This window comes from Onychomys torridus, chromosome 6 (assembly GCF_903995425.1).
Source record: "Onychomys torridus chromosome 6, mOncTor1.1, whole genome shotgun sequence".
NCBI lineage: Eukaryota > Metazoa > Chordata > Mammalia > Rodentia > Cricetidae > Onychomys > Onychomys torridus.
The window spans coordinates 14,861,354-14,875,567 of NC_050448.1; the positions used below are offsets into that span (position 1 = coordinate 14,861,354).

Below are 14,214 nucleotides of genomic sequence, written 5' to 3' on the forward strand. Positions count from 1 at the left end.
GGATGGGCAGTCATCCTGTGTCTCATGGCTCTGGGCTATTTGGACAGTCTCTCCTGTCACTGGTAGGGGAGATAACTAAGGCCACAGCCCTCCTGTTTGACATCTAATTACAAACCCAACTGAGAGGAGACTGGGCCAACTAAAGAAAATTCGTAGGTCAGTGTTTATTGGCTATAACAACTCAAGAAAGAAAATTAGCTGGAGAAATACTATCAGCACCATGACCTTGCTATGTTCCAAATGTACACTTCCTGAGAGTTTTGAAGCTTGTCAAGGCACTTTTTTGGAGTTTGTTACTTTACATCTGGTTTCAAGAGGTCTCTCTTCTGCACAGTTTATTTCCAGGAAGAATAACTTAAGTAGTTTTGCATTTGGTACCTGAAGGACTCCAGGGCTCCAAGATATCTGCTGATGTAGGGTTAATGGTCTCTGACCTGTGATGACACTGAGCAAGCAGGCAGGGAGATGCCTAGGTCTGAACAGGTTCCAGCTAGTGGGGCCTCTGGAGTTCAGACTTTGTGCCTGGAAATGTATCTGTAGGTCTTACTGTGTGCTCCACACCACAGCACGCTGGTGTGTTTTCACCATCAGAGAATGTTTGGCTCCGCTACCTACTAAACAAAATATTTGTATCATTGCACAGATGTTTATGCACAAAACTGAAAAATGAGGGTGCAGCTCAGTTGGTAAAATGCTTTTCTAGCTGGGCAGTGGTGGCGCATGCCTTTAATCCCAGCACTCGGGAGGCAGAGGCCGGTGGATCTCTGTGAGTTCGAGGCCAGCCTGGGCTACCAAGTGAGTTCCAGGAAAAGTGCAGGGGGGTGGGGGGAGGAAGCTTTTCTAGAGTACAGGAAGCTCTATCCTGGATCTCCAGTCTGGAGTAAACCAGCACTTGAGAGGAGGAAGAAGGACATTCTGAAGTTCAAGGTCGTGCTTGGCTACATAACAAGTTCAAGGTCATCCCAGAAGGAAGAAAGGCAAATGAAAAATTACCTCTTTTTTTGGATTTTGGTTTGGGAGACAGGGTTTCTCTGTGTATCCCTGGCAGTCCTGAAACTGACTCTGTAGATCAGGCTAGCCTTGAACTCAGATCCTTTGCCTCCCCAGTGCTGGGATTAAAGGCATGTAAAATGACTTTATATCTTCTGAGAGAAGAATCTTAAAACTGAAGAAGCTAACTTGGGGATATAGGACTTATAACTTTTTTTTTCTTTTTCAGATTAAATCTAGAAATTCTCCTCAAGACCCATTTAAAAGAATCTGACTGGTTGCTTTGGTCTAAGAGTTCAGACATCTCTTGCAAAACTAAGAAAGACCTCATTTTCCATTTGCTGGTCCTGTTTGTCAGCCCTGGGCCCTGTGAGAAGCTTACCAGGAGCTCCCACACTGGAAGGACCATGTGAGTTCATCTCAGACAATGGGGGGTACCACGGTTTTAGTGACTCACACAGTGGAGAACCACATTCTCTCTGGAAGATCTTAGCAACTTGCATTTGGTAACACAGCAAGGTCAGCTAGCGTGGCATCTGGAGCATTTCCTTCTGTGGTTGTTCTGAGAAAAAGACAAGAAAAGAAATGGTTCCTGAGTTACCTTCTGTTTCCTTTTAAAATTCAGTTAAATGAATCAGAGATATATGCCTGTAGTCTCAGCCCTAGGGAAGATGAGGCAGGAGGTTACCCCAAGCCACACCGCAAGATGCTGTTTCAGAAATAACAAACAACCAAACAACCATTTGGGCATGGTTATCACGCCTCTGATCCCAGCACTCAGGTGTTCGAGGCCATCCTGGTCTATATATCAAATAACAGGACAGTCAGGACTACAAAATAAAAGACTCTGTTTCAAAACACATACACACACACACACACACACACACACACACACACACACACACACACACGACAACTTACTGAACACAGATTTATGTGCATTCCATTCCAGGAAGCCAGTGGTGATTATGAAATGGTAAAAATAGGTCACAGCAAAATGCACATTCCAGATCAGCTTAGAACACTTCTCTGTCACTTCTGTATCATTTGGGTGTGACAGTTACTACATTTCTGTAATTCATCTTTTAGGAGGGCACTTAGAATCAATATGGAAAAGACCCGTATCTACTTCTTTATTTATTTTGTGAAACAGGCTCTCATATATTCTAAGGTGGCCTTGAACTCATGATGTAGTGGAGGATGGCTTTGATCTGGGAGTAAAGATGCTGTCACTTCCAGGATATTTAGACCAAAGACACTGTTTTATTATATAGCCAATGCTTCCTTAAATGCCAGTTAACACTGGCTTCTCCAGTGCTCGATGGTGTGTGTGTAGAAGTGCTCTTAAACACTGGCACACATGAGTGAGCACATAGCAAGCACCCAACAGGTTGGGCGGAGGGGTCCAGATTCTTCAGATCAGGTGGTAGGTGAGAAAATTAAGGGTGGATGAGAGCAACAACACCGTTGAAAGTCTATGATTTCATTTCACAAAAGTAATGGTCCAGCTCTCCAGTTGGTTTGTCATTGCTAATGTATTGTAGGGCTGAAGACTCACACCCAGGGTCTCACCGGTATTAAACAACCCCTCCACCAGAGAATCTCATCCTTAGCCTTCCAAGTTTAAACTTTTTTTTTTTTTTTTTTTTAGCTGAGGATCGAACCCAGGGCCTTGTACTTGCTAGGCAAGCGCTCTACCACTGAGCTAAACCCCCAACCCGCCTTCCGAGTTTAAAGAAAAAAAATTATACGCTGGGCGGTGGTGGTGCACACCTGTAATCCCAGCACTTGGGAGGCAGAGGCAGATGGATCTGTGGCCAGCCTGGTCTACAAAGTGAGTTCCAGGACAGGCACCAAAACTGCACAGAGAAACCCTGTCTCAAAAAATATTATTATTATTATTATTATTATTATTATTATTATTATTATTATAATTCTCACTTAATTTCATGTTACATCCAGGAACTACTTTTAAAAATTTTGTGTTCTAATTTGTGACCAAAAGCCAAGTAGTAGCTGTTCTAACATGTGTGCATTTGCTCTGAGGAATTGAAACTGACTAAGTATTTATGTTGTCCAGGACTTTATGACAAGGTCGAATTTGGCATTAACATGCAAGAGCATTTGGTAGGTCGTCTTGTTTTTGTTTTTGTTTTGTTTCCCAGACAAGGTTTCACTATGTAGCCCTGGCCGTCCTGGAACTCACTCTGTAGACCAGGCTGGCCTCGAACTCCCAGAGATCTGCCTCTGCCTCCCCAGGTGCTGGGATTAAAGACATGCACCACCACGCCCAGCTTTGCTGCTCATTTTAAGCGTCAGTATTCACTGCTCTAAAATAAAGTATTTTCCCTCTGTGAATTCTTTGTTACATGTAAAGTACTGCTAGGGTTGTTTTATTGTTGGTGTTGTTGATGATGGTGGTGTGTATATGTGTGTATGTCTAGGTGTTTGGTCTGCACATGTCTGTATACCTTGTGCATGCCTGGTGCCCATGGAAATCACAAGAGAGCATTGGATCCCTTGGGACTTGAGTTACAGACAGGTGTGAGCTGCTATGTAGGTATTGGGAACTGAACCTGGGTCCTCTGGAAGAGTGGCCAGTGGTCATAATTGGCTGAGCCATCTCTCCAGGCAAGAGTGTTGTCTTTAACAGATATACTATTTTTATGAGGTCATCTGTTACAAGATAAAGTACATAATGACAATACTTCTTTGCTTTTTTCCCCCTACATTTATTATTTCAAGGGAGGCACAATGGAGAACATTCACTCAAGGGGAAAAATTGCCTTGAGCCTGTTTTTGAGGCAAAAATGTTTATTTAGAAATTTCCCTCCAATAGCTGATTATTCTCTGAGAGCTGCAGGGTGATATTAGGATTTCCAAGACTATTGTATTGTTTAAAAGGTTTGCTCATACCAAAAAAAAAAGTTTGCTTATTCCTTATTCGTATGTTGTCAGTAATGTGGGTCTCCCCTGCCCCTTCCCCCCCCAAAAAAAAAGGAGAAAAAAGAAAAAGACAGGCACACAACAAACATGAAAACAGTATAACTTCAAACATCAAATTTTGTAATTTGAAAGAGCATCTTTTAGGTCTTTATTAATAGCCAAAGTATAAACAAGTCAAGGCCATCCTCATTCTTTTTAAAAAAATGTTAACTGTGATACACATGTCTATGAGGTAGGTTTTAACATATTTTTTCCTATTTTTTTTCCTCCTCCATTCAGTAAGAAGGATAAGCCTTTAGAGTACCCAGTCACCGTGGTAACTGCCAAAAAAATTCTCCTGAAGTTTGAAGAGGTCAGCTCTTGGGGTCGACAACTCTGCCCTCTCCCCAAGCCTGTCTGCAATGCTGGGCCTGTGGTTGGAGTGTCAGGCCAGATCTGACCGTGGGAGGTGGTCTATTCCCGCTCTGATATAAATTTTTTGAGTCAGTTCGTGGCCTAGACTCTCCAGGTGGCCTCCAAAATCAATTCTGACCTCCTGACCCTGTCTCACAGAGGCATAGCATGCGCCCTAAGTGAGGATTTAGCCAGAGACGACAGCATTTGCCAAGTGTTATTGGGGACAGTATAAACACTTCGGAAGGCAAGCGAGACATTGTCAGCCCTAGAAATCATTAAAACGCATGAAGCTCTGCTTTCAAAAGTTAGAAGTGTTAAAGTATCTGATTCAGAATCCCTATCTGAGTAAAATCATTTTTATGTAAATAGTAAACCAAACATCTTTACTCTTTTATATACTTTGCTACAAATATGCAAATAAGGTAGGCAGTTCTGTAACAAACTAAGGTGGTTATCATGTGGTAGAAACAGAAGCCAATTATTAAAATTCATGAATAAAGAACTTGTAACCTTGTTATGTAGTAAAGTGTGTAGCTGTTTGGAAATGTTTTAAAGGAGGGATTTTAACACCTCAGGACAGGCGAGGCTGTGGGATTGATGATGAATTGTTTGCCTTAAGTTCCTTGCTACTTTGTAAAGCAAATGACTAAGAGGCTCCATTTGGATACAAAGTAGAGGAAATTTGTAAATAAGGAAAGCAACATCACACAGAGGTAAAAAGAGAGAGAGAGAGAGGGAGGGAGGGAGGGAGGGAGGGAGGGAGAGAGAGAGAGAGAGAGAGAGAGAGAGAGAGAGAGAGAGAGAGAGAGAGAGAGAGAGAGAGAGAGAGAGAGAGAGAATGACAAAATGTAACAGTGTCTTCCAGCAGAGTTATGCTTAGTTTAAGCTATCTGAAGCTTTGGGAATAAAGCTGATGTGGATAAACTCTCTCTCTCTCCCTCCCTCCCTCCCTCCCTCCCTCCCCCTCTCCCTCTCCCTCTCCCTCTCCCTCTCCCTCTCCCTCTCCCTCTCTCTCTCTCTCTCTCTCTCTCTCTCTCTCTCTCTCTCTCACACACACACACACACACACACACACACACACACACTTTTTTTTTTTCCCAGAGTGCACCGCTCAAATTTCCCTTTCCCTGGGAGAGCAGGGGGGCCTGGGCCACGCACTAGAAGAAGCACTAAGGGGCTCTGCCCTCATCCCTACTTGTTATTTAGCCTGGGCCAGCTCTGCACATGGTAAGCCCCTCCCCATAGGAAGCGGCTGCCATGTCTTTCCATCGAATTCTTTTGTGAAAATTAGATTCTAAGGCTGAATATCCTGTAGGATACAGGCTGGGGGTAGGGTAGGGAGGTGCTCTGTACAAATGCTTGTGTCCAAGGCTGGAACTTGCTCGTCTTCTTACTCCATTAAGTCCCTATTATAAAAGTTATCTCCACAAAGCCTATTATAGTATTCTGAGGACAAACTGGACCATGAATAACTTAGTTGGAAGTGTAGATTATTTTCTACTCGAGGAAACTTAGACATGACAACAGATTAGCTAGGAGGGTAGTGATCAATTTTAAATACATGGATTTAGAGCTTCCCTCTTATTACAGAGCACCCTTGCTTTCCCTCTTAACGCTCAAGATGACCTTCTTTGTCTTAAGCACGTCCCAGTGATGACACTGTCCACCAGCACTGTAGAAATCTAGCAGGAAATGACCTCCTTTGGGCTGTGGATCTGTAGGCAGACAAGTTGGCCAAGGGAGGGCCTGTACTCAGATGTGGGGTAAAATGATATAAATAGGATAATTAAGTACAATTATTAGTTAAATTTTTATTTATTTATTTCTGTGTTTGTTTGTTTATGGACTCCTAGTATGGTGGTGCACTCCTTGACTCACAGTACTCCAGAGGTGGAGGGCAGGCAGATCTTAGTGAGCTCAAGGCTAGTCTGGTCTATGAGGTGAGTTTCAGGGTAGCCAGTTTACATAGTAAACACCACCACCACCACCACCACCACCACCACCACCACCACCACCCCACACCCCATCTCAAAACAACAAAAAAAGTGTCTTGTTTTATTTTGTTTTATACAGACTACTTTAATGTTTTTTACATTAAAATGTTAAAAATGTGTATGCATGCGTGCATGCGCACTTGTGTCTGCGCACACACAATTGCACAAGTATTTGGGCAAGCTCATACCATGGAGCCTATGGAAGTCAGAGAACAACTTAGGGCAGTGGTTTCTCCTCTCTCCGCCACGTGGATCCCAGGGATTGAGTTTAGGTTGTGAGACTTGACAGCAGCCCTAACTTACTGCGCCATGTTGCTGGTCTTCCAATACCTTCCGACTTCTAGCTTTGTTTTGAGCCTTAGAATGACATTTACGAAAACCCCAACATGAATCTTGTCTTGTGATTGCAGGTCTTGATATACTAGGGCATCTACTTAGATTATTATTTTTTGAACGTGTTTTTATTATTGTTTGTAGACAGAGTCTTGTGTAGTCCGGGTTGACTTTGAGCTTATGATGTAACTAAGGATGACCCTGGACTCCCAACCCTCTGCTTATGTTTCTCAAGCTTTGGGATGCTGGCATTTGTCCCCTCACTTGGTTCAGTGCTGGTGGTAGAGCTGGGCCTTCTTTGTGCATGCCAAACAAGCACTCTATGGGGGAACCAGCCTCCAATGTAGACCATGTAGTTCAAGACGAATACACACACAGAATGGGCTTTTAGTGGTCTGTGTTTTCTGTTCCTCATTATCAACTTTTTATATTAAAGAATAGTAAAGTTCTTTGTTATTGTTTTTTCAACACAGGGTTTCTCTGTGTAGCTCCAGCTGTCCTGGCACTCTGTAGATCAGGCTGGCCTCAAACTCACAGAGATCCTCCTGCCTTTGCCTCCTGAGTACAGGGATTAAAGGTGTGCACCACCAGAACTGGCTATACATGATTTCTAATTAGATATTTTGATTGATTGATTGATGAAGACATACTCTCACTATGTATCCCTTACTGGCCTGGAATTCACTATATAGACCATGCTGCCCTCAAATCCCCAGAAATCTGCCTACCTCTGTGAGTTGTATATGATTTTAAATTCCAGAACTCAAGACAGTTCTGTGTAATGAAATCACTTCATTGATTCTTCCCCGGGTCTAATCAAAGCCAGGCCTGGACCAGGCTCCACGAGCACTCTACCTCTATGTCCTTGGAGGGTTTTTGTTTTGTTTTGTTCTTTTTTTAAGACAAGGTCTCATGTATCCCAGGACTGACCTAGAACTTTCTGTGTATCAACAACTCACTACTTAGCCAAGCTTAGCCTTGAGCTTCTGACCTTCCTGAGGCTGTTTGACAGGCTTCTGGTTCAGTTTGGTGCTGCAGATCAAAGCCAAAGCCTCACCCATGTTAGGTGAGCACCCACACCACTGAGCTGTGGCCAGCCCTTTAGTTTTTATGGACCACTGTCTTTTAATACCTTGGCCAGGTTGAAAAAAGAAATTATATTACTTTTGTTCTTCTTAGGATTTTATTCCTCGTTTTTAAAAAAGTATGCACTGCCCTGCATGGTGTCAGGGCACTTGTGACCTATCTCTTGGGACACAGTGTGAGTTCAGAGCCATCCTGGTCCACAAATCAATGCCAGGACAGCCAGGGCTACATAGTGAAACCTTGCCTCAAAGGTGGAGGGGATAACTTCATAGGCGTCATAGAAGATTTTATTTACTTGTGTTTATTTTGCCCTTTCTAAACATTAAAAATCAAGACACACAAAGTGATAGCCACGTTTGATTCTTCTTAGTTTTTTGTTTGTTTGCTTTGTTGTTGTTGTTTTTCTTCTGGGGTGGCCAGACAGACACAGAATTTGAGTAGCCCAGGTTGGCTCCTTACTATATACAGTCCAAGCTTACCTTTCTGCCTCCACCTACAAAGTGCTGGGATTACAGGCTTTTATTGCCATGCCTAGCCTCAGGCATGCTTTTTTGTCTTTCTGAGATAGGGTCTCTATCTATAGTCAAACTGACCTTGAGCTCTACCCAGCCCTTCTGCTTCTGTTTTCTCAGTGCTGGGATCACAGGCCTGTATGAACTTTTAAAAACAGAAAAAAAACAATGCGTGTGTGTGTGTGGGGGGGGGGGGGGGGTAAATGTGTGTGCATGCACGTTTGGAGGTCAGAGGTCGATGTTTGGAGTCTTTCTTTCTCACTCTCAACATTATTTCTTGAGACAGGGTCTCACAGTGAACCTGGAGCTCACCCATTTTGGTTTGACTGAGGCCCAAGGATCTTCCAGTCTCAGTCTCCCAGTGCTATGGTCATCTTCTTTGTCACATGGGTGCTGGGGATCCGAACTCAGTTCTTCCAGCTTGTGGAGCAAGTGCTGAGCCATCCCTCTGTCTTCCCAAGCCCATGTGACATTGGGCTGAAGATATTCAGAGGACATGAAAGTAGGTGATCAGGCCCTGGACCCAAACTCCTGGTGTCTCCCCACATGCCAAACAAGAACTAAAAATGTAAAGACTCTCAGGTTGCCGGTCAAGCCTGGGTTCCATCTCAGCACTGAAACAATGCTCTGGTGTTCACAGGGTATTTGTGCAGCTGATCCTGAAGTTCTGAAGTCCCTTACTCTGTTGGTAATGTGTGCAGTCTGTCTGTCCCTTTGTCTCCTGGTTGGCTGTTGTTCCAAACATTTTGCTCTTTCCCTTTCATGCTCTCCCCTTCTGTCTTCCCTCCTCCCTGCCATTGCTTCCTTCCCTTTTCTCTGCCCTCTCTTTCCTCCTGTCTTTTTCTTTATTCTTATTTTATATGCATGCATTCTTGTTATTTTGTTGTTCCCACCCCACACCCCACTCCCCCCCCACCCCACCCCCCACTCCCCCACCCACCCCCCGGAGCTGAGGACCCAACCCAGGGCCTTGCGCTAGGCAAGCGCTCTACCACTGAGCTAAATCCCTGTACATACATTCTTCATGTATGTCTGTGTGAAGGTGTCAAACCCCCTGGCACTAGAGTTGCAGACAGTTGTGAACTACCATGTGGGTGCTGGGAATTGAACCTGGGTCCTCTGGAAGAGCAGCCAGTGCTCTTAACCCCTGAGCCATCTGTCCAGTCCTGTCTTCTCTTTTCATCACCCCACCCTCTCTCCTTCGTGTCTTTCTCTTGCCCTTTTTTCTTTAATTTATTCATCATATTTTAGCATCCTTATCTTAAAACATAGGACATAGTCAGGCGGTGGTGGTGCATGCCTTTTGTCCCAGTACTCGGAAGGCAGAGCCAGATCTCTATGAGTTTGAGGCCAGCCTGATCTACAGAGAGAGATTCAGGACAGGCATCAAAGCTGCACAGAGAAACCATGTCTTGAAAAACAAAACAAAAACAAACAAACAAACAAACAAACAAAACCCCATAGGCATAGACACAAGGGGCGCATCTCTGGTACAGCACTTGTCTAGCATGCTGGCCCCTGCTTTCTTTAATCAGAACTTCCTCCCCCAGGAAAGGACAAGAAACAAACAAATGAAATACAGGGCAGCTGGTTCTGGAGCTAGATAACACAACAAAACCTTCCCTTCAGTTTGGGTTCATGACGATCTGAGAACCCTCAGACAGGCCCTCTCCGGTGACTCAACTCCAGTTCTGGGCAATTGGTGGTCCACAGCACAAATATTGCCAATTTCCTTTTGACCCCTTTATAATCTTTCTAAGCTAATTTTAGGAATCAAATCTGAAAAGCAAGTAATCAACTTGTTTTATAGCATTTTTGAGATAATTATTACATTTTTCCTCTAAACCCTCCCTAGGTCGCTCTCCTCTCTCTTTCACATTCATGGCCTCTTTTTTCACTGTTTGTTGTTGCAAGTATATGTGCGTAAGTATATACACATATATTCCTAAATATGACCCGTTGAGTCTGTATAATTACCCTGTGTTTGGGGCTGACTGGCAATCAGACAGTCAACTGCTGTGCTCTTCCCTGGGGAGGACCACCTCTCCTGCTCCCAGCATAGAGTTGAAATCTCGTGGGATTTTCCCTTTTCAGTCTGGTGTGCTCATTGGTGTCTTCCTTATTTAGTTTGTGTCGGCAGCCATGTTGGTGAAACTTTATGGAGGTAGCTTCTGAAGCCGCTAGGAGATATAACCTGACAGCAAATTCCCTGACCCGCTGGCTCTTACAGTCTTCACTACAGAGCATCTGCATGTGAGTGTGTAACCATCCCGTCTGTGTTCCCTGGCTGGGCAAAGTTGGATTCAAACTCCAGAGTCTCCCATCCAGTACCTGTGAGGATCAATGACACATATCTCACCTTGCAACCATCAACTATCTGAAGACCCTCAGGGAGGATGGGGCCTAGTGAGCCTCTCTCCATTAGCCACCTTGTTTTGCTTTCTAAGACAGAGTCTGGTGCAGCCCAAACTGGCCTTGAACTCCATATGTAGCCAAGGCTAACTCAGAACCTGATAACTGTCTCCATCTTCCAAGTGCTGGGATCATGAGCATTCCCCACTGTGCCTCCTGCAAACATACTGAAAGACAGAAGCAAAGAATCCAAGCCTCATGGACACGATCCAGAAGCTCCAGAGTCGTCCTGTAATCATCAAATTAGTCAATGGATATGAAGGTTTTGGGCGATGTAGAATAAGACAGGAGGAAGAGGTTATTTTCGTGGGTACCAATCTTCTCACCATGAAAGAGCTTTTCCCCTCCTTCCCTCCCTCCCTCCCTCCCTCCCTTCCTCCCTCCCTTTATTTTTCCTTTGAGTTGGAGTCTCCAGTAGCCCAGGCTGGCCTCTCAAATGTGCTGTGTAGAAGATGACTTGAACACCTGACTCTCCTGCATCCGCCCCTCCCCCCACTCCCACTGCTGTAATTCCAGGCATGCACCACCACATCCAGCTCTTACTATGAAGTCAGAGGAAACTAACTCACAGCTAAAGCCTGAGATCCATTCACACAGAAGAAATGGGTTGAAACGTATTTCAACTCAAAATGAAACCTGAGGCTCATCGTGAAGATGAGCTCCAGGGTTTGGAAAGGTAAAGGAAACGCCACCATCCCACCCTACCACCTCTGTCCACAGCTGGGTAAGCAGGAGAGGGCACTTGTGAAGGTCCAGAGTGTGTTTAGATCACAGAGCCTCAAGCTGTGACACGCTCCTAAGAGGTTTTTACTCATAAACTACTTTCAGTCAGGAGACAGACGTTTTGAGGACTGACAGCGAGCAAGGCTACGCTGAGAAGGGGAAGGGTCACATTTCCTACACTCAAAGATATCAGCAAAGGAGTACTTAGGCCTCAGTCCAAAACCAATCAGTTACTTAGCCCTCAGTACCTACCTACATAAGGGCCAGTTGTTTGTAAAGCTTTCCTTAGTAATTACAGTATCTATACATCAGGAATGCCCAGTACCATAATTTCAAGCTTGACTATGACACAGATAACAGTTCAAACATTTCAAGAAGCATACTTGGAAGTGACGTGTGAAAGAAGAAGAGAAAGAGACTTTTTATCAGTTCCCCAGAAGTGCAAATCTCAGAAAGATAGAGGTATGGTTGGAACCATAGGTAGATAGATGATAGATAGATAGATAGATAGATAGATAAATAGATACATATGTATATTTTAGACAGACTGGGACAGATGATAGATAACAGAGATATGTATATACATATAGATAATAAAGAGGTAGATATATAGATGATGAACAAATCCATGCATATATATCAACAGGTCGATGAGAGATGCTAAATAAGATATAAATTGATTAATAGATGATAGACATCAGTAGATACTCAAAGACTGCTAGGTAGGTAGATAGATAGATAGATAGATAGATAGATAGATAGATAGATAGGAACAGAGGCAAGTGGATCTCTGAAATCAGGCAGGGCCTTATGAGTGCCAGGCCAGCCAGGGTACACAGTGAGACCCTGTTTCAAATAAATAAGTAATAAGACTTTATTGCATATATGGTCTAATTTGCAACATTCCAGGGAGATTGTCCCATGCAGAATTGATGGTTCAGGGAGATCAAGTTTATTTTTTGTTGTTGTTCTTGCCATTCTGGGATGTTGTTGGCTTTCACTGTTCATATCTTAGAAGGCTGAATTGGGTACAGCATCTCTTCCATTCCATTGTTATACTGCCCCCTAGAAACAGCCCGCATGCTTTGAGTTCTGGAAGTTTTGTCACGTGACTGAAATTAGCCTGTAAAGGGCTCATGTACCCCACATTGGCCTTGAATACCCTATGTAGCCAAAGCTGGCCTTGAACTCAACTCATGATCCTCCTGCCTCCACTTTCTGAGTACTAGGATGAGGAAAACTCCATGGGGACAGTTCAGTCTTTCCACTCCTATGTGGGTTCCAGGGGTAGGACTCACATTAGGCCTGTGCATCATGCACTTTATCTTTCAGGAGCCCTCTCTCACTTTCTCTCTTTTTGAGCGTGTGTGTGTGTGTGTGTGTGTGTGTGTGTGTGTGTGTGTGTGTGTGTGTGCCTGAGTGTATGAATGTACTTCATATGCATACAGAAGGCTGAGGAGGTTATAAAAAAGCATGAGATGCCCCGGAATCGGAGTTAGTAAGCCACCACATGGTGCTGGGACTGGAATCCTAGAGCAGAAAGCTAACAACTGCTGGGCTGTCTCTCCAGGCCCTCCTGCTGTGAAATGTCTCAGTGAGTCTGTGTGGTTTGGTTTTCATTTTTTGAGACAGGTAGTCCTGGAACTCACTCTGTAGGCTAGGCTGGCCTTGAACTCACCGAGATCTGCCTGCCTCTGCCTCCTGAGTGCTGGGATCAAAAGTGTGTGCTACCATGGCCTGGCTCTCTTTGCTAGTCTGGATCACAACATAGTTCATTCTATTGATGGTAACTTAGGTTGTTTCCAGCCAAAGCAACTGGTAGTGTTTTAATCTTGAATGTGATATAAAGGTGTGTAATACACCCCATTTTACTAACGATCTGAATGAGACAGGAAAAACTGTAAATTGCTGAAGGTCATGCACCAGGTAAGTAACAGAACAGAGCCCAGAAGCGAATTGACTAACTCAGGGCCACACTTAGGTTTTTCAGTTTGCTGTGGAAAAGCTTCATAAACCCTGGGGTCCTCCCCTTATGGTAAGACACCCCGCTTCCTGAAACAAGCAGCACACAGTCATCTGCTAAAGTCCACCTGGGGATTGAGCAGAGCGACAGACAAGCACCACTGAGAAGATGAGGCAAAGTGCTAACTGCAATCCTTCCAACTAAGTCACCACTGTTAACACAATGCTAGCTAACACAGTTTGAAAGCAGTGTGAACCATGGGGCTGTGGAGCCAGGAGGGTGACTGGCTGCCTATTCTGAGGATGTTTGAAAAATGTCAACCTTGTCTAGCAAGTGCAGGTGATACTGCTGATGCTTCCTCAGCAGGGGCTAGGGAGTGGGGTTGCAGGATCCTGAGCTGGCAGATGTTTCAGCTTAGGAATCCAAGGCTAGCCTGCAAAAGGATGTAAGAACCCATTTCTAAAACAAAACATAAACATTGAATTGTTGTCTACCTTGAAGTTCGGTATCTCTGTCACACTGTACTAAATATGTGAAGGCAATCAAACTTTAGTAACTATGATTGTATATATAAACCAACTATAGTTGTTTTTGTTTTTGCTTTCTTTGAAACAGGGCTTCATGGTAACTCTGGCTGGCCTGGAACTCACTTTGTAGACCAGGCTGCCCTCAAGCTCACAGACATCTTGCTTTTGCCTCCTGAGTGCTGAGATTAAAGGTATGCACTACCACATCAGGGAAAACCAACTGTGATTTTCTGTTTTTGTATTCTATGGTCTATTTATAATATAATAAGCTCTGAGGTAAGTATGGTCCTCTCGCTACATGTTGACCTCAAATGCATGGTGTTCGATGTTAG

General features: G+C 44.1%; 1 long non-coding RNA gene across 9 annotated transcripts in view; it reads left to right on the plus strand.

The window, feature by feature from the left end:
- The window catches only part of LOC118586042, a 493,690-nt gene extending 479,689 nt beyond the window's left edge, over positions 1 to 14,001 (plus strand). For 4 of the 9 annotated variants that reach the window (XR_004945273.1, XR_004945275.1, XR_004945279.1 and 1 more), the window contains 2 exons: positions 1,220 to 1,399; positions 10,385 to 11,057. This is a non-coding gene — a long non-coding RNA (uncharacterized LOC118586042). Of the gene's footprint in view, positions 1 to 1,219; positions 1,400 to 8,543; positions 8,946 to 10,384; positions 11,058 to 13,970 lie in introns of those variants that run through there. The other 5 variants (XR_004945276.1, XR_004945272.1, XR_004945274.1 and 2 more) reach the window with 5 other exon arrangements.
- The last annotated feature ends 213 nt before the right edge of the window (positions 14,002 to 14,214 follow it).